Source organism: Mesoplodon bidens (genome assembly GCF_964165515.1).
Source record: "Mesoplodon bidens genome assembly, chromosome: 15".
Lineage (NCBI taxonomy): Eukaryota > Metazoa > Chordata > Mammalia > Artiodactyla > Ziphiidae > Mesoplodon > Mesoplodon bidens.
The window spans coordinates 25,423,771-25,444,808 of NC_138171.1; the positions used below are offsets into that span (position 1 = coordinate 25,423,771).

Sequence of the window (21,038 nt, forward strand, 5' to 3'; positions counted from 1 at the left end):
TCTGTCTTTTGCAAACCCTATTTAAAAGCTCACGCTGGGACTTCCCTGGTGGCGCAGTGGTTAAGAATCCACCTGCCAATGCAGGGAACATGGGTTCAATCCCTGGTCCGGGAAGATCCCACATGCCGTGGAGCAACTAAGCCCGTGCACCACAACTACTGGGCCTGTGCTCTAGAGCCTGCGAGCCACAACTACTGAAGCCCGCGCGCCTAGAGCCCCTGCTCCGCAAAAAGAGAAGCCACTGCAATGAGAAGCCCACGCGCCGCAACTACAGAAAGCCCGCGCGCAGCAATGAAGACCCAATGCAGCCAAAAATAAATAAAAAATAAAACTAAAATAAAATAAAAGCTCATGCTGACACATCAAAGAACCGGAAAGCTACCTGATATGCTCTCCTAAGTCCCCATTTAGAAGAAAAAGAAAAACGAACGGAAAAGAGGTGCTGGTCTGCCTGGTTCCAGAGGACTCTCCCCAGAATAGGTGCTGCTGATCCTGCCTGTAGTTTCAGAAGGCGGGGGCAGGACTGGGCTCTCACTTCTCTACCTTGTATAAAGGTGCCAGGAACCTACAGAAAGGTCTCCAAAACGAAAATGCCCAGAGTCGATTTTGTGTTCATCGTCACTCAGTGTCCCAGGCTCACCTGTGGAAAAGAGGGTCTCATCCTGCCAAAGCCTTAGAATGCTGTCCCTGACACTGCTGTGTTTATTCCCCCACAGCTGGAGAGTTCAGGCTAGAGGTGCAGACAGCATTTTTCAGAGCAGCCTCCTTCTCTGTGTTGTATCTCCCAGTTCCCCTAATTTGCTCTCCGTGGCCTGGAGCTAATACACTCCATTTAGCAATGATAAAATAAGTACTTGTGTATGACCAGGAAAGCAGAGCCTGAAACCCTGGCTGACTTCATCAGCAAACACACAGGGAGTATAGTACTCCCTGCGAGGGAAAATTCTAGAGAGAAAGAAAAAAGCCTCGTAACTGTTTAACATGGACAGAGATGAAAGAAGTAAGCCCCACTCAATTAACAATCTAACAAACTGCCTCAAAGTCATTTAAACAGCAAACAGAAAGTATGTTCTGTAAAGAAAGGTAAAGCCAAGATAAGACACGGTCAAATAAGCTTAGGAAATGCAGGGTCACATCAAATTACAATGGTCATTTACGGAGTCCAGTTGTCCAGCTGTGAGTTTCAGCTGCACTATCAAGTAAACCCTAAGCACATTACTTAACCTCACTAATCCTCAGGTAATAATAAAACCCACCTCATGTTATTGTGAGGATTAAAATGAGACATGTATGTGAAGCTCCTGGCACTGGGCCAGACATGCATACGTGTTCAGTTCATGTTGGTCACTGGTATTACTACCTGCAGGACTTCTCAGAGCCTATTTTAGTAGAAAAAGAACCAATACCACTACGAGTCCCTGTGCCACCCACCCCCAAAAAAAAAACAGCTTGGGAAAAAACAATTTAAAACCACCTTGATTATGTACCCAACACAAGCTCCATCAACCTCTGTCCTGGTTGACTTGTACCAGCACTGGGGCACAAAGAAAAGAGCACAGGGCTTGGTGTCAGAATCCTGGCCCTGGGTCACACTGGCCTGGGGTAAATTATGTCACCTCTTCATCAAATGGAAAATGGGAGTGATATAGCTACCCCAAGGACAGGTGAGAAAGATAATCTCTGAAAATACTCGATAAACATGAGCATTTTCCTTTTCTGCCTCTCTCTTTCCTTGCCCGTGTCTGACATTCTCTCTGAGGAGCTCTGTATCTTCCTGTCCCTCCCCCAGCCCAGCGTGTCCCTCCAAGAAACAGTATACAGCTGAGGCACAGTGGAGAGAAATATATAACAGCAGCTAACACCTATGGGGGGCTTCTTGGATGCCAGGCACCATGGCTTGTGCTTTATGTGCTCACTGGTCCCCCCCAAAAATCCTACCCTATGTGGTAGGTACTGTAGTGTCCCATCTCAAGATGGGGAAATTGAGGTTCAAAGAGTTTATCGCCTGCCCAAGTCATACAGTTAAGCAGTGGCAAGCATGGGATCAGTGCCAGGCTGCCTATCTGTAAAGGACATGTTCTTATTCCACGAAGGAACGTCTACCCTGCACCAGCTGGCCTGCTTCTGCCTGAGTCTGGGGATCTGAGAGCCTCTGTGCTTCCCCACCCAACAGATTCTACAAGCCAGCAGTCTAGCACCAAAGGCATCCAAGGGGCAGCTCAGTCTGCCCAGAAACTCTCAACTAATCGATAATCCATGAGAGTAGGCAGTAAAAGCCTCTGACTAACAACAACAACAACAAAATTCTAGTGGATTTTAAATTGGTTAGACATACACGTGATAAAATCCAACCATTTAATCAACCCCTCTGCATTTGGGATGACAATTCTACATAGTTAGGGAGTTTGTAGGGAGGCTTTTGGTTTTGTTTTAAAGAATAAATGTCTTCTTTCCTCGTGCTTGCCTTATCTCTTCCCTAGACCACAAGCTTCTTAAGGTTCTCAAGAGCCGAACAGCACTGAGACAGGGAAGGGGGGGCATTCCAGAAAGTCCAGAGTTGCCCTGTCATTTCTTCTGAGGCCAGTGGGCTGGGCCCTCTGTCCTCTCTCCCTGTAATGGCCTCCAGATCTTTTCCAAGACCGAAAATGACCTCCCCTCTGTATTCTAGAGGACCCAGAGACCACAGCTGTAAGAACTTGGTAAGGTTTCTCAAACCCCTGTCACTTGTCCACTCTTTTTTTCTGTGTTAACCCTGACTGGAATGCCTAGAACTCTAAAACCAAAGGGTCCAGGGCTTGTTTAAGGGACAGCGAGTCTGGGACCTCCTCTGGGACCTCCCCTGTGACTACATTTGGAGAGAGGTGGCAGTGACCCAGAGTAAACAGCAGATGATTCCAGAGTGGGCCAGTGGGAGTGGCCTGGGCCATGAGGAGGAAAAGAAAATGGCCAAGGGGAGTCAGGCTCTCCCAGGGGAATAGCGCAAAGGCCTGTGAGGCTGCATCCTCTTGTCCCCGAAAGGACAGATGATGGCTTCCCACGGCTCTGCTGCAGCTGGGTTCAATTTGGGCAGGAAGAGGAGGTGTCCCACTTCCTGGAAACAGCAGGCATCCAGGAAGTACCTCCTTGTGATAAGGGTAACTCGAGGCCAGGCTGGGGAACTAGGATCCCAGGAAGGAAAGTGACCTGCCCTTGGTTTTTTTTTTTTTTTTTTTTTTTTCTTTTTTTTTTTCTTTTTGCGGTATGCGGGCCTCTCACTGTTGTGGCCTCTCCCGTTGCGGAGCACAGGCTCCGGATGCGCAGGCCCAGCGGCCATGGCTCACGGGCCCAGCCGCTCCGCGGCATATGGGATCCTCCCAGACCGGGGCACGAACCCGTATCCCCTGCATCGGCAGGCGGACTCTCAACCACTGCGCCACCAGGGAGGCCCCTGCCCTTGGTTTTTAAGGGCCACAGTCAGATAGCCTATGTTCTGGGATCTAAGGCAAGGTTCTTTCCTGTATGGCAACCAGGTCACAGAATTTCATTTAAACAGCTATCAGAGGCTAAAATTGCACACCCATACAGTCCACAGATTTGTCTTAGTTGTCCCATGTCTTAACGCATAAATTTGATTTGAATGAACATTTCACACAAAAATCCAGATTTTGGGCTTCCTTTTGAAAATGCAGATTTTCCGGCAACACTGAGCCCACACTGCTGTCTGGCAACAACCGAGTGGCGCTAAGTAGCAGCAGCGCTTTTTGAAGGGGCACATACTCTCCAATTCACCTCTGCCCACCACCTTACACCTGACCACCCCGCAACATCTTAGTTCTGGAGGACAACCCCTTGCCTTCAGGCAGTTAAGGTTATGCCCAGTTTAAAGACAGGCAATGGAAGCCCCAAACGTTCAACAACTTGCTCAAGGTCACATGGTTAGAGGTAATGGCCAAGGAAGAATCCAAGCCAGGTGCCCTGCCCCTGGACAATGCTCCTTCCACTACTCCTAGGGAGACCTCTGACTAGACAGAACCTGCAACCCAGGTCCTGTGCTCCTGGATTCGGCTTCTAGATCTAACTCTGCCAAGACCAAATTACATCACTTAGTAAGGCCCCTCATTTCTTAGGGCCTCAGACTCCTCATCAAGGATATGAGAAGAGTGGATCAGTTCCCTCCTGAGGTCCTCCTCCAGCTCTAACAATATGTGAAACTATACAGCTCTAAGATTTCCAGTGATTGGTTGAAACAAACACAAAAGGTTGTTTCTGATTGACCCTGTGTGATCCGGAAAATGTAATTAACATCAGTACATTTCCCGAGTATTTAACATAATCAAGTTTTTCCTGTCCAATGAAATTAGCAGTATCTCTTTTTCACAAACTGGGTTAGGAAAATCAGAGACCACTTCCAGCCTCTGAACTCTGCTGCTCTAGCTGGGTGGAGGAAGTTAACACTCAGATCAAACAATAGCCACAAATATCAATCACAAATGTCATTCAGGGAGAAGAGGTAACTGCAGTTAGACTGCAGGCCCCGATGCCCTCATCCTCCATCTCTTTGTAAGTTCTAGGACTGCTGACATCCTCTCTCGGAAATCCCTCTCTTCTGCCAGCCTCTGGGGAGATACCCTTGGCCTGAGGTTCCCCAGCCCCTACAACGATTTCTTCTTGGCTTTTTTTTTTTTTTCCTGGATTCTTTCCCTCCTCTTCTCAATTCCTAATAGTTGCATGGAGCTCAAATCTTGGCCCTGCGTTTTTTTTCATATACTAACCTGAGCTAACACCTATTCAGAGCCTTGTATTTTATTCCTTCATTTAATCCTCACAGTAAGGAATTAGTCTTTTTAGCCCGTTTATGGATGAGGAGATTGGAGGCTGGAGAGATCCAGTAACTTGCTAAACTCTCAAAGCTTGTGAATAACTGGCAGACTCAAATCCACACTCCTGCTTCTAGCCAAGAAGAATGGTAGGGAATGGATCTACCTCCCCACCTAAAAGAAATGAAACAATGGTTTTCAAGACACTGGACATCAGGCAAAAAAGGACAGCAATTCTGGGAGATGAGAAATAAACAAGGTGGGGCTTCCCTGGTGGCACAGTGGTTAAGAATCCACCTACCAATGCAGGGGACATGGGTTCGAGCCCTGGTCCGGGAAGATCCCATGTGCTGCGGAGCAACTAAGCCCGTGCGCCACAACTACCAAGCCTGTGCTCTAGAGCCCGCGAGCCACAACTCCTGAAGGCCGGGCGCCTAGAACCCGTGCTCTACAACAAGAGAAGCCACCGCAATGAGAAGCCCGCACACCGCAACGAAGAGTAGCCCCTGCTCAACACAACTAGAGAATGCCTGCGCAGCCAACTTCTTGGGGAAGACCCAACACAGCCAAAAACAAACAAATAAATAAATTTATTTTTAAAAAGAGAGATAAACAAAGTGAGCCCTACAATTGCCCCAGTTTTTTGCTTTGAGTTTCCAGACTTCAGTGCAAGGAGAGAAAACCCAGGCAGAACCTGGCAGACTTCCTGAGTTGAAGAGATAAGAGTCGAAAGTCTGGGGAGACCAATACTGCTAGAGTTCACAGGAGAGAGTACCAGAGAGGAGAGAGCTGCAGAGAGAGAACAAACTCTAGAGATCTGCAGAGGGTCCCCCCTCAAGTATTCAGTAGAATACTGATCAGTACGTGTGTATGAAGAAACTACCTGTGGCCAGGGAAAGAACCACTTGAAAGGATTAGAGAAAACAGTACCAGGTAGGTGTTCACATGGGGCTAGATATAGTGCCTGCTCCTTAGCCATACTGGAAAAGTCATAATTCACAGGACTTTGGGTAGAGTATTCAGAAGGGTCTTGTCTCAACAGCAGGAAATAACTAGCCTTATACAAGATAAACATTGCTGTGGGCCCACCTAACAAATCTTAAAAGCAAGACCCAAAAGGACAAACTGTTACCAAGGAAACTATGCCCAAACAAAGCTTGAGAATATTTATAGGAATACAGAAATATCCAACACCCAACAAGGTAAAATTTACAATATTTGACATTGAATCAAAAGTTACCTTCAAAGAAGCAAATGAACACTATCCACAATGCAGAGAAAAATCAATCAATTGCAAGTAGCCTAGAACTAATACAGATGTCAGAGTTAGCAAAGACGAAAGTTAAGGAGACCTACAGAAGATATATTTTTTAAAAAGATGTAAATTGAGCTTCCAGACATTAAAATTATTGGATGGGACTAACAGCAGATTAGAACTGCAGAAGAAAAGATTTGTAAACTTCAAGACATAGCAATAGAAACTATCCAAAAATGAAACACAGAAAAAATTTTTATTTATTATTTATTTATTTATTTATTTATTTATTTATTTATGGCTATGTTGGGTCTTCTTTGCTGCTCATGGGCTTTCTCTAGTTGCGGAGAGCAGGGGCTACTCTTCATTGCAATGTGCGGGCTTCTCATTGCAGTGGCTTCTCTTGTTGCGGAGCACGGGCTCTAGGCGTGCAGGCTTCAGTAGTTGTGGCATGCAGGCTCAGTAGTTGTGGCTCGGGGGCTCTAGAGCGCAGGCTCAGTAGTTCTGGTGCACAGGCTAGTTGCTCCACAGCACGTGGGATCTTCCTGGACCAGGGATCGAGTCCCTGTCCCCTGCATTGGCAGATGGATTCTTAACCACTGTGCCACCAGGGAAATCCCGAAAAAAATAATTTTAAAAATGAAAAGAGCTCAGTGAGCTGTGGGATGGCTGCAAGCAGCCTCTGTAAGTGTAACTGGAGTCCCCAAAGGAGAAGAGTAAATAAAAAAATATTTCAAGAAATAATGGCCAAAATTTTTCCAATGTGATAAAAACCAAAAATCCACAGATCCAAGAAGCTCAACAAACCCTGAGCAAGAGAAAACTATACCAAAGCACATCATAATAAAACTGCTCAAGGGACTTCCTGGTCCTTCCTTCCTGAGCAACTAAGCCCGTGTGCCCCAACTACTGAACCCGCATGCCCCAACTACTGAACCCGCATGCCCCAACTACTGAACCCGCATGCCCCAACTACTGAAACCATGCGCCTGGAGCCTGTGCTCCACAACAAGAGAAGACACCACAGTGAGAAGCCTGCGCTCCACAACGAAGAGGAGCTCCCGCTTGCCACAACTAGAGAAAGCCCGTGCGCAGCAACAAAGACCCAACACAGCCAAAAACACATAAATAAATAAATTTATTTTTAAAAATAAAATAAAGTAAAAGATCCAACTATATGGTGCCTACAAGGAATATACTTCAACTATAAAGACAAATAGGCTAAAACTAAAAGGATGGAAAAAGATATACCTTGGTTACACTACTCAAAAGAAATTCAAGTGGCTATATTAATTAATATATCAGACAAGCAAATAATATTTCCAGGGACGAAAAAGGTCATTTTATAACGATAAAGCATCCATTTATCAGGAGGATATAACAACTGTAAATGTTTATATACCTAATAAGAATTTTAAAATACATGAAGCAAAAATGGATAGAACTGCCAGGAGAAACAGACAAATCCACAATCACAGTCAGATTTCAATACCCCTCTTCAACAACTGATAGAATGAGTAGACAGGAAATCAGTAAGGATACTGAAGGCTTGAACAACAAACTTGACCTAATTGCCATTTGTAAAACACTCCACTACAAACAGCAGAATACTCATTCTGTTCATGTGTATAACAAAACATTTACCAAGATGGATCAAATTTTGGGCCATAATACAAGTCTCAATAAATTTAAAAGGATTTAACTCACAGAAAATATGTTGTCTGACCACAATAAAATTAAATGAGAAATCATAAACAGAAGATCTCTGGAAAATTCCCAAGTATTTGGAAACTAAATAACATATTGCCAAATAACCCATGGGTCCAAAAAGAAATAAAATAAGAAATTACAAAGTATTTTGAACTGAATGAAAATGAAAACACAACATATCAAGATTTGTGGGATGCCATTAAAGCACAAAGGGAAAATTTTATAGCACTAAATGCCTATATTAGAAAAGAAGAAAGACTTCAAATCAGTGACTTCAGCTTCCACCTTAAGAAACCGGAAAAAGAAGAACAAATGAAAACCCAAAGAAAATAGAAGAAAGGGAATGAGGATCAAAGTGAAAATCAATAAAATAGAAAATAGATAGATGTTAACTACACTTATTATAGTGATCATTTATTGGGTCACCACTTATTGTGGTTATCATATATACACACCAATCAGTACGCTGTACACCTAAAACTAATACAATGTTATATGTCAATTATATCTCAATAAAAATTAAATAAAATAGAAAACAGAAACAATAGAGGTCAATGAAACAAAAATCTGGCTCTTTGAGAAGATGAATAAAATTGAACTTCTAGCCAGACTGATCAGAAAAAAAAAATTACTAATATCAGGAATGATAGGTGAACATCACTACAGATTCCACAGATGTTAAAAGGAGAAGAAGGGAATATTACAAACAACTTCATGCCAGTATTCTGACAACTTAGAATGACAAATACCTTGTACAACCCAAATCCATGCTCCTTCTACTATATGAGGAATTACACTTTGCTCATGACACTGCTACAAAAGCAGGGACAAAAATGATACAGTCCCAAGGCTGAGGGCGCTCACAAACCAGCAGACAGATGGACAATGCGATATGATGAGAGGTACGCACAGGGAACTGTGGGCGCCCCAAATAGGAGAACCTAACGTTTGGAGTTACCACAACGTTTTAAAGAATGATAAGAGATAGCCAAGAGGCACCTATCCCAGGCAGGAAGAACAGAGGGCAGGAGAGAATGAGGGAGGGAGGAAACAGAAAAGCCCAAGAGAGAAACGCAAGAACAAGCTTTATGTCTTGTTAATATCCCAGAGTTAGAGGGAAGCCAGTGAAAAATTTGAAGCAGGCCAGGAGCTGATCAGATTTGCCCTTCACAAAGCCCCCTGGCTGCTGTGGAGAAAAAGGACTGGCAACCCACTACAATAACCCAGAGGGTTTGGATTTAAGGGGCTGAACTAAGGCCACAGCAGAGGGGCTGACCAGGGGAGGATGAACTTGAGAGATACCAGGAGGGAAGACTCCATGGGCCTATATCACTTGTTTGAATGTACAGGGGAAGGAAATGGAGAAGGAGTCAGGAATGACTTCCAGGCTCCCAGCAGGGGCAATCAGGTGATTGAGATACCATTTCTCAGAGAGACTAGGGACTCAGGGGAGAGAAGATGAGGCAGGAAGGGAAAGACCATTCTCAGCAGGTCTTTCTATGGAGATATGAACTTCAAAATTCAAAGTAGTGCCTGAAATTTGAATTAACTTTCTCTAAATCCATACGGCAAAGACAAAGAAGTTCAGGGACTTCTGGGTGGGTCAAATCTAAGTAATTTCTTACAAAACTGTAAAGAGCACAGGATTCAAAGGTAACCTGATTGCTACCATTTCTGCATGTGTGTCAGGAAAATATATAGGTATATGTCTGTAATTTGCAGAGACTATCTCTGGGCTTTTTAATCGGTTGCCTCATGAAGGGACACTGAATGGCTGAGGCAGAGGAGGCACTTTAAAAATTATGGACCCTTTACATGACTATCTAATCAAAACAAACAAACAAAAGTAACTTAAATAAAACAGCCAATTTCTTCCCCATCCGCAGATATGAAAAGGCAGTTCTATTTAAAACAGCAAACATTTACTAAGAACAACTTAACAACGCCCGGCACTGCCACTGTGGTCTGGTACCGCAGTGGAGTGAAGGCCCTGACTGAGCTCCTCCCAGTACCCGCCAGGTCCAGGGCTTACTTGGGTTGACCAGGTTCTTGGCTGCAACAGACAGGAAGCAGAGCCTGCCCTTGGTTTCCTTTCCCAGGCTGGAATGAAATGCTTCTTTTCCAGCTGTCTTTTCTTCCTCTACTTCCAGCTGAATCCATGCCAACAAGAGCCCCCTTCCGCCTGAGCAACCATGACAGCACCCTGGCAACTTAGATGACAACAGAGGTCTGGGGGCTGGGGTCTTTAGTGGGGAAGTGGGCGGGGGGGAATGCCAGCAGAAAAACACTTTTCAGGGTTTCTCCAAAGTAAGAGAGAAAACCAAACCAGCCTCCTCTCCTTTTAGAATCAGAGATACATGAGAGGGTTGTAAAGACAAACCACCTTCCTTACCCAAATGGCAACAAGGGATGGAGGACAAGATGAGCCACAGGAAGCTGGCGCCTTTCTGGAAAAAGACAATCTTGCCTTAGTCCACAAAAAATGTGGGCACAGAACCTCAGAGTCCTGGAACCCTATCGCATATCTCCATCTTCACAGTGCCTGTAATTTAACTAGAATGTGAGCTCCTGGGAGGATGGACTGTGTCTCTCTATCTCAGCATCCTTGGTACACAGTAGGTGCTCAGTGAGGGATGGTTGGCTGGACAAACACACTCTTGGGGAATAAATCCAACCTTGTTTGTACAGAGGAGGAAACTAAGGCCCAGGGAGGTTCAGGCACAGAGTAAGTGCTCAGTAAACCCCCGCTGAACCAAAGCCTGGTGGAGGGGTGGGCCTAGGACCAGAAACCAGGTCTCCAGTCCTTTTCCACAGGCCCTACCGGGGCTGAGAAAGAATGGATGAGCAGGAGCAGTGAGCTCTACCAGGGACGAGGAGAAAAGTGCAGGGGCAATTGTTTTCCTAAGGACCAACCCCCTCAAACTCCAAGCCTTTGCAAACAGACCCTGCCTCCCTGGCCATAGGGGTGGAGTAGGCTTGTGATGCAAGCTGGGCTGCAGAACAGCCCCTCCTCCATAAGTGATTGGTCTAGTCATGAGCACATGACCCAAGCAGCCAATCAGATTCCTTCTCCAAAATCTGCTAGGAGATTCCAGAGGAGAGAAATGGGGGTAGAAGGAGGCAGCGATTCTTTTACCCCCAGGATCCAAAGCTACAAGCTAGAGCAGCCTGTGGCCATGGCCCAGACCCACGGGCAGTCAGTCAGTAAATCAATAAATGAGCAGAAAGAGACCAGCTCCTCCCTGCCCTTTCCCACAGTCATGGGTCAACAAGTCCCCAGTCACCTGCAACTAAAACCAAACTGGCCAATTCAGAAAATGAGGTAGAACAGAAAAATAGCAGGGGAGAGAATCTGGAGCAGGGATTCTCAACCTGGGTTCCAGAATCCCTAACACGACATGCAACATTTCCTATGTACTGTATGTGTAGTTTTCTGAAGCACTTACTGGATTTTCAAAAGGATCCATGACCCCCAAGGAGTTAAAAATGAGGGAGCTAGAGCAAAAGGAGACAGATATTCCCAAAGCCAGAACCTCCTGGATCTAGCAGGAGTTCTTGATTGGTCCACCAAGTTCTGCAGGTCAATTTCCTTACTATTTCCATCTCCCAAACCGGCTGCCCTGAATTTCCTCCATGCCTTTACCACTGCAACAGCCTCTGCACAGATCTTACTGCCTCTAGAAAGATAACAACAGAATTGACATTTTCTTCTAGCTATCCTCTGCCCTCAGCACCTTTTTTTGTGTGTGTGTGAACTGGGTTACCCCAAGTTCTCAGTAGCGTGACCATACATCCTGGTTTTCCCGGACAGTCCCAGTTTATATCTGCTGTACCAGGGTAAATATTAATGGCATCTGCTTCTCCTCTCGTAAGTGTCCTGATTTGGATGATATAAGGTCACCCTACCTCCCAGGACGAGAACCTCTCTGTTTCCTTTTCTTCCCAGTCACAGATCCTGTCCCATGGTGGGGAGATGCATACAGGGAAGTTTCCGAGGCTCTCAGAACAAAAGGAAAGTGAAGCTGAAGTGCATCTCAAGAGGACAGGGCCATTTCCTCCCCTACAAGCACCCTGCCAGCCACCTAGGTCAGGGGGATAAGGTGGGAGTTTAGCTAAGGTCCTGTTTCCTGCCTCTTATTTCTACACTCATTCTGAGAAGCAAGTGGTCAGCAATCCCCACCTCCTCTCCCGTAACCACTTGTCACCCCTCTCAATTCTGGCAGACCTGGATCAAGGCTGGAACATGAAAGGCAACTTCAGACTCTCCCTCCTTAAGGGCTCAAAAAGCCTCTCTACCCACACACAGATCATCGGCCTAAGCCGCAGCTTCTAGCTCCTCAGCACACCGAGAGAAGGCCCCTCCCAGCAGCTGGAGCAATGAGGACCCAAGAGCAAGAGGACTGTGTCCAGGGTAGAGTCCTGTGGGGTCAGCTGGGTGTGTGTTCTTGGGGGCAAGGGGACTGTGTTGGGTGCTTGCTCACTAGGCTGCGGACTGGGGTGTGTGAGCGGGGGAAAGGAGGGGGAGGGGAGTGTGTGATGGGGTTAGGGGTTGCCCCTTCTGGTCCCTTCTCCACTTGTCACCAGTGGTCTTTCTTTTTTTTGTTTTCTTTTAAACTTATTTATTTATTTATTTTTCACTGCGTTTTGTCTTCATTGCTGTGTGCAGGCTTTTCTCTAGTTGCAGCGAGTGGGGGCTACTCTTTGTTAAGGTGTGCGGGCTTCTCATTGTGGTGGCTTGCAGAGCACGGGCTCTAGGCGCGCAGGCTTCAGTAGTTGTGGCTCGTGGGCTCTAGAGCACAGGCTCAGTAGTTGTGGCACACGGGCTTAGTTGTTCCATGGCATGTGGAATCTTCCCGGACCAGGGCTCAAACCTGTATCCCCTGCACTGGCAGGCAGATTCTTAACCACTGCGCCACCAGGGAAGTCCACCGACTTTCTAAACACAGACTTTAACATTTCACTACCCTGCCAAGAAAACACTCTACCAACTTTCATTCTCTGCAGCCTCATTAGGCTTCCAGTTCTCCCCAAATGCTCTTCTCGTGCTTCATCTGGCTACCTTCCACTGGTCTTGCAGGGCTGCCCAGGCAGTAGCTTCTTGATCACCCCACTCCCCCAGGCCAGGCTAGGACCCTTCCCCTGCATGCTCCTGCACAGGCCCTCACTGAAGTGCCCCAAAACACTAACACCGTGCTGTAGCTGACATCCCCCTAGACAGCCCAGTGAACCTCCTGGGCACAGTCCCTGACATAGATGAGGTATTCAAGCCCAAGTGTCATTTGAATGAATGAGGGGGAAGCGATGTCTACAGTCTGGTCCGTCACTCTGCCTCAGCCAGCGGTTTTCAAGGACCCCTGGGCTTAAGGAAAATGTTTTAGAGGTTCTTCAAACAACCAAACACTTTCTACCAAGCCAGAAGGGTTTAAACTGCCCAAGGACCTGCCATCATTGCTTCTCCACAAGGGTTTATTTGAACCATGTCTAGCTGCTAAAAAAGTTCGAAAACTACCTCAATGGACTAAAAGCCCCCAACAACAGCCTGAGATCCTGACAACTTTGCGAGAGAGCTCTAATGAGATTTTTGTCCTTGCCAGATCTCCACAGGTCTACCTCCAGGGTCAATGCGAGAGGAAAGAAGGAAACTGTTCCTGGCTCCAACCTCCTGAGAATATAATACAAAGAATGATAGCCTCTCTATTTCTGGTCTTTGCAAAGCTTCTGAACAGATGTGCTAATAATGGCCGGGAAGGCCTCTTCCTTATACCCCACCCCCCACCCCGCACTCCAATACCTTTTATTATTTTGTGATTCAAGTCAAATATCACTGCAATTAACTTCTTGGGACTAACCAAATTATAATGCTGGAATGAAATTCATTTTTATCAACAACTGCTTCAGACAACTGGGCCACAATTAGGTAATCCTGATGTACCATAATGTAGGAGTCAGGCAGACCTGGGTCCATATGCTGGCTCTATTGTTTACAATCTGGGTGAGCCTTAATTTCCTCATTTATAAAATGGTTGGGACTTCCCAGGCAGTCCAGTGGTTAAGACTCCGAGGTTCCACTGCAGGGGGCGGGGGTTTGATCCCTGGTTGGGGAAGTAAGACCCTGCATGCCGCCCGGTGCGGCCAAAAATTTTTTTTTAATAAATAAAATGGTAGTAAGACAATATCCTGGCATGAACTACCATGCCTATCACCTGAGAGAGGCTCAGCAAACATTAACTGAATCAGAATTTATATGAGGGGAAAAAAAATCCCATTTCAGAAAGTACCATAACAGTCACTCCTAAAAGGCTTTTCCCAAGACTTATTAAGTGGCTGACCTTGGGCAAGTCACTTAACCTCTCTGAGGCTCACAATCCATATGTGTAAAATAACATCTGCATCTCACGGGGCAATAAGGCAGCACATGCAAGATACTTATGTAGCACAATACATAATAGTGGATGCTCAATAAATCTTCATTCCTTTCCTCTTCAAAATGGACAGAGTAGAAACTGAGACTCAGAAAGCTAAGTAACTTCCCCCAAGATTGCAATTAGAAAGTAATGGAGCCTGAATTCAAACCCAGTTTGTCTGACTCCAGAGCCCTTATTATTACTCCTCCCATTTTACAGATGAGGACAAAGGCTCAGAGAGGACAAATAGCTTCTCTTAACGGCAGACATCAAATTTAAGCACCTTTCTGCTCAATGGTTAATCCTGGCCCCCCAAAATTCAAAGAGTAAAAACAGATCAGGCACAACAATGTGAATGTACTTAATGCCACAAAATAGTACACTTACAAATGGTTTAAATGGGGACTTCCCTGGTGGCGCAGGGTGCCTGCCAATGCACGAGACACAGGAGACACGGGTTCGATCCCTGGTCTGGGAAGATCCCACATGCCGCGGAGCAACTAAGCCCGTGCACCACAACTACTAAGCCTGCGTTCTAGAGCCCGCGAACCACAACTACTGAGCCCATGTGCCACAACTACTGAAGCCCGTGTGCCTAGAGCCCACACTCCGCAATGAGAGAAGGCACCGCAATGAGAAGCCCGTGCACCGCAACGAAGAGTAGCCCCTGCTCGCCGCAACCAGAGAAAGCCCGTGCACAGCAACGAAGACCCAACACAGCCATAAATAAATAAATTTTTTAAAAATGGTTTAAATGGTAAATTTTATGTTATATATAATTTACCACCAAAAAACCCCCAGATGGGTTCATAAGCTTGCTATCTGGTCTTCCCTCTTGAACACTGTAGCTTATAACCATATATGCGAGTGAGAATAATAAAACTGGAGGCCTAACTCCAAAGTGCACAGAATTAGCAAAAACTGAAAATCACCTCTATTCCCTTAAACAATACACAACAGTGCTAGACTATATTCTGATTATTTAGAAAAGAATGTAAAGAAAGGAATGTCAAAAAGCAGGCTTCCTATCAAGGAAAGCAATATGTACCTCAAGTGTCCCCAAGTAGTCAATTAGAAAACAAAAGGGAGGATAAACACTAAAGATTCTCCAGCCAATTAATATCCTTAATCATAGCCACAGCCGCCCCCAAGCCCCCTTGCTGTGGGGCTCCCAGGCCCTCCCCTCAGATGACTGGCCGCCTTCTCTGCCTCTCCACTCTCACCTCCGCATCTGCCTTGGCACTTTGGTTCTCCTGCTCCAAATGTGGGGAACCATGCAATGCACGGGCCACTCGGTTCACTGCCTCACCACCACTCTCTCCCAGCCAAGCTTCCTTCCAAATCCTGCTGAGCACTCACTCCTCCAGAACATCTTTGTAGTCCACCAGACATGAGACCTGGTTCTGGTTCCAGCTCTGGTCAAATCAAAGTTTTAGTTTCTCCATCTGTAAAATGAGGGTGGGGAACAGACCCAGATGATCTAAGTCTCTTATGTTTCCAAGATAGAGTAGCTCATCAGATGCTGAACAAAGTTCAGCCAGACTAAGGCATCTGCCCCTCTTTCTTTCCTAGCTACTATTTACACATGGACCAAGACAGAGCTCTGTCATGTTCAGATGTCCTGGCGTGTTATCTCTTCATGATGACCTTGTCTCAGGTATTGGTCTTCACTACTTCAGGAGACTCTTTAAAGAAAGAAATCACCTTGTGTCTACTTTGGAACAGCCTTCTCCCCTCCTACCAACCAGAGCCATATGACTTTATTAGTAATTAAAACAAAACAAAAACTTGTTTCTCACACATGAAAAATGATCAGAAAAGTCCGTCTTGGGTCTGTTTTCACTTAAGAGACAGAAAATTTCTATGTTTTAACTATTCAACCAAGGGAGGCAGAGAAATTCAGGCCAAAATTAACTCACAGAAGACTTGTAGCCTTATGAGTCTTAAAACCCAAGAGAGGGGCTTCCCTGGTAGCGCAGTGGTTAAGAATCTACCTACCAGTGCAGGGGACATGGGTTCGAGCCCTGATCTGGGAAGATCCCACATGCCGCAGAGCAACTAAGCCCGTGAGCCTGCGCGTCTAGAGCCTGTGCTCCGCAGCAAGAGAAGCCACGACAATGAGAAGCCCGCGCACCGCGATGAGGAGTAGCCCCAGCTCGCCACAACTAGAGAAAGCCCGCGCACAGAAACAAAAACCCAACACAGCCAAAAATAAAAAAAAAACAAAAACCAAGAGAGAAGGGAGGTCAGCTCCTAACAGCCTGGGGGCCAAAGAAGTGGAGCGGGGAGTGCCTCTTGGTTTTGCTTTCCTCCACGCTGCCGAGCTCTCCCCGGCTTCCCAGCAGAGAAGGCAATGCTGAGCAAACCCCATAGATGTGGATTTTCAGCTGGGCCTGCACCTCTCCAAGTTCCCAGCACGGCCTGAGAATGCAAACAACGGGCTGAGAAGAGACTGAAAATCCATAATCTGGCCCCTTTCCTGTATTTCTAGATAGTGAGGGAAGTGGGGAAAATTGTGTGTCTACATAAATACACACATCCTCTCCTCTCCCAGCAAGAGGCAGCCTCTCTCCTCCAAGCTGCCCCTCACAGCCCTTCTCTTTCTCCCTTGGATTCTAGTCATAAACCCTGACAGGTTGTGAGCCAAGATAGGCCAACACTTACCCGTTTCTGTACTCCCAGCACAGAACCCTGCACTACTAGGTGTTTAGGAAACATACGTTGAATGAGTAACAGAAGGAAAATATAATGACCTCTGAGATTCTTAAAGAGGCCAGAGTAGACAAATACTACTCTCTTCTCAAGTCCTGGAAGTGTCCAATATCTTGATCTGGGCGGTGGTTACGTTTGTAAAAATTCACAAAGCTGTCTAATTAAGATTTGTCTGCTTTACCATAAACAAGTTATACCTCAATAACTTGAAAGAAGAAAAAATCAGGAAGCACCAAAAATTGCTATTTTTATGCCAACTCTTTCCTAGATCTCTTTATAGACTTCCTAGCCCTCCAGAGTCCTGTAAAATGGGCCAGAAGTAGGAATCATTCAGACCCCTTGCACAGGAGGATCCTGCGAGGCAGAGAAAGACAGCCTGGTTACACAGAGTGTCAGGAATGCAGCAACAAAAAGGCTGTGAGGTTTGGATCCTCCAGGCAGCCCACAAAACCACCAAGAGCCAGTTATAACTCAAAAGAAAACAACCCTCTAAAATAGTAGCTGTCTACTCCATCTCTCCTGTCAGCCGGCTTTCTTTCATGGCAACTTTAATTTTATTTTCAAAACCATTCTGGCAGGGCTGGGAACATGCCACCACAGCATTTCTTGAGAAGCAGTGAGGCACAACTCACTGGAATGAGGCGACAGGAGCTATGGGTTCCAGTCCCAGGTTGGCTTTCATGAGCTGTGTCACTTTTAATAGGTCACCAACCTATCTGGACCTGGAATTTCCCTCTGTACACAGGACAGATGAGCTCTAAAGTTGTGTGATTTTCCAGAACTGTTTAGGAGACAGGAATGTAGTGTGAAAGTTAATAAAAGGGACAGAACTGTTGTTTTAATGGGCACTAGTAGACACTTGAAGTTTTTTTTTTTTTTTTTTTAATTTATTTTTGCTGTGTTGGGTCTTCGTTTCTGTGCGAGGGCTTTCTCTAGTTGTGGCAAGCGGGGGCCACTCTTCATCGCGGTGCGCGGGCCTCTCACTATCGTGGCCTTTCTTGTTGCGGAGCACAGGCTCCAGACGCACAGGCTCAGTAGGTGTGGCTCACGGGCCTAGTTGCTCCGTGACATGTGGGATCCTCCCAGACCAGGGCTCGAACCCGTGTCCCCTGCATTAGCAGGCAGATTCTCAACCACTGAGCCACCAGGGAAGCCCGACACTTGAAGTTTTAAAGGCCTTAATTTAGAACCAGGTGGGTAAATGTCTTACATATCCCTAAGAGACTTAGCCACTCATGGTGGTGCCAGATTTACATTAAGCACAGGAGGCCTTTGCAGCGAAGGCCATGGCTCTCCCTAAGACTACAACTACATCTACAACTGCCATCCTAAAGAGTAACTTTTTTTTTTTTTTTTTTTTTTGCGGTACGCGGGCCTCTCACTGTTATGGCCTCTCCCGTGGCGGAGCACAGGCTCTGGACGCGCAGGCTCAGCGGCCATGGCTCATGGGCCCAGCCACTCCGTGGCATGTGGGATCTTCCTGGACCGCGGCACGAACCCGTGTCCCCTGAATCGGCAGGCGGACTCTCAACCACTGCGCCACCAGGGAAGCCCCTAAAGAGTAGATTTAATTAAAATGACTCAAGTCAGGCCAGCCCTTAGTAGCTGGTTCCTTTCTCCACTCCCCTTACACAGGAGACAAATCCCCTGTGTCCCCAAAGGTGGGTCGGTGAGGAAGTCAAGTCCTACCACAAGGAATCACCTCCGGTATGCTTAACTGGTCAGTGCTGAGTTTTTGTCCAGCGGGGCTTGAACCTGCTCAGCCCCAGCAGAAATCTGTGTCTCTGATTTGCCAAAAGGCTGGCAGTCTAGTCAGAGACAGGCTACTGATCCAAACGAGGAGATGCCCTCTGGCATCTGTGCTGTTCGCCTGGATGGAGGTTCAGGGGAGCAGCTAAAAACCATTATTCAGCTCCGGCCTCTGAACCAGGGAATCAAAATGGAAAATGTCCAGCACCTTCTACAAAATAGTCTGTGGCTTCCCCGACTTTTACAATGAGCAGGGATGTACCCAAAGTGTTAACAGACAAAATGAACGCTGAGCTACTCCATCGTTTTACACAGAAAAACTGCTTGGAGCAACACCTGGTTCTCTGGTGGATCACTGTAATATGGCACTTGTTGACTCAGAGAATGTTAGAGCAGGAAGGAATCTTAGCATTCTTTTAATCTGTCCTTCTCGTTTTATTGTTGAGAAAACAATTGCCCAGAGTTGGGCAGGCACTTGCCCAAAGATACCAGTGGACAGAGTCAGAACTAGGACCAGGCTGCTGCTGAAGTCCTAGGGCTCTGTTCAACCAACCTGCATGCAGGGAGCACCCAGGGAACAGGCAAGATTAACAGGAGGCCAGGAGCTCAGGAAACAGGGAGGAAAAAAAGAGTGAGTTCTCGGATTCTTGTGACTAGGATAGGAGAGTCCAGGCTAAACCTGAAACGTATGGCCTCAGAAACAGAGGTCCTTGTCATCAGCAAAGAGAGTAACTAGTTCTCTCTTGGCTCAAAGATAAACAAAGGAAAGATTAAATAACCACAAAAATCACAACAAATTGAGTGAGCCAGCCAGGCAGCTGAGGGTGAAATGCCCAGTATGAGGCAGCAAAGGACCTTATGAGGCTGGGTCAAACTGGTTTAGGTAGGAAATATTTATTTGCCTGCTTACCTTTGGCATGTAATCTGAGATACTCTCAGAGTGGAAAAAAGTTGCCATTCTGCCTCTACCCAGCTGTCCAGGATGTGCTGGCCTTCGGAAAAAGCAGAAGGGGAACCAGGAAGAAGTAACGAGAAAAAAAGGGTGGTGAGCCATGTGTCTTCCCTTATAAGGAAACAGCCCCTATACCTACCTCATTCCTTCAAGTAATAATGGGTAGAAAGCCTACCAGTGGGAAACCTCACTGGGTGCTGCAGAAAGATGGCTGCTGGTCCCCAGCACACTGCTCTCTAGACAGAATGTGTCTATCTGGTATGTGCCTCACTAAATTCAGCCTAACACAGATTCCTCAGCTTGGCATCCAGTGCCTCCTCAGGGAGGCCACAGCTTACCTTTCCAACTCTTCTCCACCTGAGCCACCACCGCCCCTCTCCCACACCCCATAATGCTCCCACCCCTCACATATATACACAGTGTACGCTAATCTCAGTACCTTGGCTCCCACAATCCCCTCTGCCTGGAATGACCTTGACCCCCTCCTCTGTCAGAAATCCAATTCATCTGTGCCCCATTCAGCTGTGTCCTATACAGTCCCTTCACATGGAGTCTTTCAGAGCAGGCACTCAAAATGTTGGCTACATTGGGTGGGACTTAATCTAACAACCCTTTTCCTTTTCCACCGTCATCGGACAGAAACAAAGAGCTCCATCCTGGGATGCCAACTAGAGTCCCAACTCCTAAACCTGAGAGTAGCTGGCTCTCTTTCAGGGACTATTTGTGTGGCCTGGCCTCTCTGCCTCTTGTCTCTGAAATAAGAGTAATAGTTCTTGTCAGAGAAGCTGAGTGCCTTGAGATGAGAGGCTTTGGAAACACAGATTCTCAAGTTCAAGGCCATTATTTTAAACTCCCCTTAGGCCCATGCACCATTTACCAACTAATGCTAGGAACTTAAAGCTTGTTTCCAGCCAAATGCCTCTTCTTGTATCACAAATGCCCCAGTGTACAGCTGTTCAGAGAGCTACAGTGAGGACTCTGAGTAGTCTGTTGGCTTTTTATTTCCACAGAGTGTGAAGACTTCCATCTCAAGTGTGGCGACAGTTCATGGTTTCAAGAAAAGCCTGGAGTTTTAGGCCTGTTGTTCTCTCAAATCTCATGGTATAATTCATCAACTGGTTCCCAGTCTATGATAGTGAGTCCATGGGGTTCACAGTTATCACTCCACTGCTCTGTGAATGCGCCGACCCAGCACCACCTGCACTAAATGATGAATATATTGCACAATAACAAAAACAACCGCCACTTGACCACGTACTACTGTTCATGTCAGACACAGTCCTAGGACGAAGACACAAAATAGTGGGTATTCAGTAAATACTGGTTGAACGGAATAATGTACCTCTCAATTAATGGGTACTAAAAGCACAACTATTATCACATGATTGTACCAAATATTTTTTGGATCTAGACGAGGGTTCTCCAACTTGAGAAGACTGAGGGCCTCTGGGATGATGAAA

At 46.3% G+C, this 21,038-nt stretch overlaps 1 protein-coding gene across 1 annotated transcript in view; it reads right to left on the reverse strand.

Annotated features, from left to right (window-relative positions):
* CHMP4B (charged multivesicular body protein 4B) overlaps positions 1 to 21,038 on the reverse strand; it is a 48,043-nt gene that overhangs the window by 12,421 nt on the left and 14,584 nt on the right. The gene's annotated exons all lie outside the window — the stretch shown is intronic.